The 3,631-nt window shown below is 43.0% G+C and overlaps 1 long non-coding RNA gene across 1 annotated transcript in view; it reads right to left on the reverse strand.

Annotated features, from left to right (window-relative positions):
* The window catches only part of LOC107185043, a 5,673-nt gene extending 2,551 nt beyond the window's left edge, over positions 1-3,122 (reverse strand). The window contains exons 1-2 of the long non-coding RNA XR_001515948.1: positions 3,017-3,122; positions 1,726-1,893 (exon numbers count right to left, since the gene is read on the reverse strand). This is a non-coding gene — a long non-coding RNA (uncharacterized LOC107185043). The remainder of the gene's footprint in view (positions 1-1,725; positions 1,894-3,016) is intronic.
* Positions 3,123-3,631: the final 509 nt, after the last annotated feature.

Genomic DNA, 3,631 nt, shown 5'->3' on the forward strand with positions numbered 1-3,631 from the left:
CTAGGTATGTACCCAAGAGAAATGAAAACATATTTCCACACTAAAACTTGTACATAAATGTTCACAGCAGCATTATTCATAATAGCCCCAAAGTGGTAACATCCCTGATGTCCATCAACTGCTAAATGGATAAATAAAAGGTGGTATATCCATATAAGAGAATATTATTTGGCATTAAAAAGGAATAAAGTACTGATACATGTTACAACATGGATGAACCTTGAACATGTTATGCTATGTGAAAAAAGCCAGTCACAAAGGACTATATATATTGTATGACTCCATTTATATTAAATGTCCAGAATAGGAACATCTATCCAAATAGAAATCAGGTTGCCCAGGGCTGGAGAAAAGGGATGGGAGGTTATGGGATAATGGCTGATAGGTGTGGGTTTTTTGGGAAGGGGGGTGAAATGTTCTAAAATTGACTTTAGAAATGATTCCACAACACTGCACATATACTAAAAATCACTGAAGTACATACTTTAAATGGGTGAACACAGGCTATGAAAATTATATCTCCATAGAGAGGTTGCGGGGGAAAGATGATGGAGGGATGTCACTCCTGAAGAGGGTGAAGCCCGCCCAGTTGGGGGCAACAACCCAGCCATGAGATGCAGGACACCTGGCCTCCTCCTTTTCCTGTGGGCGTCTTTGCTAAAGACGAGCCTCCCTCAGGGCTCAGCTGCAGAATGTGGCTGGATTGGAGGTCAGAGGACTGGGGTCCAAGTCCTGGTTATGCCTCAGGCTCAAGCTCTGCTCTTGAATAAACAAAGTACTGGCACAGCCCCAGTGACCTCTGACCCTTCCAGCACCACGCCCAGGAATCAGGCCTATGACCATGTACTGTCAGCACAGCTAAGTCATGCAGCTGAACAAGGTCTTCCTATATGTTTTTGAAAATAGTTTGCAAATACTCTTCCCTCTGGCTTTCCTGGGTGGCCTTAGACACATTGTGTGACTCTGCGAACCTCATTCTTCTCACCTTAACGTCAGAGCAGGTGAGAGGTGATCGAGTTTCCTTCAGACCCTGACATCCCTTGTTTTGTATCATCCTCTATTAAGGTCGCCCTTTTCCTTGCATATTGTAAACACTGTTATGTTCTCTCCCTACTCTCACCAAGTAAGATTCTATCCGCTCAGCAAGAGAAGAGCTTGCCACTGGGAGCTAGATCCTCACACAGTCTGTATTCCTCTCAGGCCTCAGTCTCCAAACAAATCCATTTGTATGAATAAATGCACCCAACAGAAATAAACCCGAGATTTGTATGAATAAATGCACCCAATGGAAATAATCCCAAGATTTCCTACAGCTACTGCCTGGGTGCTTTCCTTCTTGTCTGAGATAAAATGGAATCTTCTATTGGCCTGTTTCTCCAACTCATGCCTTAAATTGATGTCTTGCTCTGGCCAAGTTGAATTTGGCTTAAGGAAAACGATGACTGATTTTTCAAGTAAATCAGATGGATAGATGGAAAGATGCAGAATTGAGAGGAATAGCTGGGTAGATGAATGGCTGCATGGATAAGTGCATAGGTCAATGGCTGCATGGATAAGTGGATAGGTCAGTGGTTAAGTGGATGGAGAGAAAGGGGTGAAGGAATGGGTGGGTAGAAGGATATGTAGGTGGATGGGTGGGTGATTGGATGTATGCATGTATGTTTGCAGAGACAGAGCGACAAGGAAATACAGAAACAAGACTTAGGTGCAATGAAAGATACTCACTTAGTCCCATATTCTCCATCTTGCACTGTGATTTTCGAAGCCCCCAGTTTGTACCGGAAGATATTTAGCCAACGTTTTTTCCAGAGGAACGTAACCTTCTGGATTTTTCCAACGTTGATGTCCACATCAATGTCACGCACATATTTTGTACGTGGTTTGAGGGATCCTCTGCAAACATAGACATAACGTGTTCTATCAGCTGGATAGATGAATTCTAGTGCGATAGCAACCCGTTGCTACTCCAAACAGTGGCTGCTGCTGTTGGCTTTCTGCAATTCCCTTCACTGCCTCCATACACATCCAGGGACGCTAAAACACAAACATATCTGTGAAGAACACACCTTTAGAATAATACTGGACTCTAGAAGTCCACTGTCTTGATTGATACCTATAGGGAAGCCAACTACTTGGGGCGGCCAATTGACTCTTTAATTTCATGAAGGACTCATTATCTTTGTTTAAAAATGCATGTGCTTCAGCTGGGGTCACCTGTGGGCATCTCTTATGTAGCATAATGTAGTCAAAGAACTTTAACTTAACGTGAATATTATTCTGCAAACTTAGTGCAAACACAGAATCTAATTTTACAGCACAGTTATCCAACACAGTTTTACCAAAAGCCTCATATACCCACAAAAGCTAGGAGCTGAGGCTACCATCACAACAGGAAGCTAGCTTCAGGCTTCACGTGGAACACACCACGAGTGGGGGATGGAGTGTGTGTGTGGGATGGGAAGGAGTTGCCATCTAAATGTGCCTTGTTTAAGGAGAACATGATATTCATAAAACTTAAGGAGGGCCTGGCTGGTATGGCTCAGTGATAGAGTGTGGACTCATGAACCAGGAGGTCACAGTTCAATTCCTGGTCAGGGCACATGCCCAGGTTGTGAGTTCTATCCTCCGTAGGGGGTGTGCAGGCGGCAGCTGATCAATGATTCTCTCTCATCATTGATGTTTCTTTCTCTCTCTTCCCTTCCCATCCCTTCTCTGAAATAAAATTTTAAAAAACATTAGAAATAAAACAACAACAAACCCATAATTTAAGCAGGAAGGAAACAGTGATTGGCAATCCAGAAGGAGTCAGCCTTTAAAATCGCGAGTGCTTCCTCTCTGGGCCTCCCTCTTCTCCTATGGGGTGATTGAATTAGATGTTAAGATTCTTCCTTCCGGCTCTGACATTCTAGGATTCAAAGGTTCTCTATGGCTAGCTGTATGTAGAAGTTTACACCCAATCTTGTATTAATAATCTATTAGGGAAAGTGTGGTCATTTCACTTTACTATCAGACTTACTTGAAAATTTCATATTGCTTTGAGTTTCCATTGCTTCCATATAAAGCAATCCCGATGGACCCATTCACTTCCTTTTTTCCAGCCAGTGTGACTGATACCCTGTATCTCCAACCTGTGCAAAGAAAAGATACTATCAGTTCAATGAACTCATCTTGTTGGAAAACAAATAAAAAAAAAATGACCCATGGGAGCATCCTTGTTCCAAGCTCTGAATCCCCCATGAGTGGGAGGTAAGGACGAATATAATGAATGGTTTCCTTCAATGCAGTTGGGGGCCCAGGAATTCTGATGCTTGGTGGGGTGAGGGACTCAGGGGGAAGTAAATATTGCAGCTCAGCATAATCTCTTCCCAACCCAGCCAGGTGTATGTTCCAATGGGAGGGCAGCTGGTTACTATACTCAGGTACCCAAGTGCCCACCACGGACTGTACCAGAAAGACCACTGGGAGAGGGAGACGTCTGGGCTCCAATATTTGGATAAATCACTTACTGTTTCCTTCTTTATTTTTATTTTTGTTATTTTCCCATGCCATGGACATATACTCAGTAGGAAAATAACACAGATAATTATTTAAAAATGTGTAAACCCTTTCTCAGTGCTCTGTCCACCTGCCC

This window comes from Myotis davidii, unplaced genomic scaffold (genome assembly GCF_000327345.1).
Source record: "Myotis davidii unplaced genomic scaffold, ASM32734v1 scaffold1609, whole genome shotgun sequence".
Taxonomy (NCBI): Eukaryota; Metazoa; Chordata; class Mammalia; order Chiroptera; family Vespertilionidae; genus Myotis; species Myotis davidii.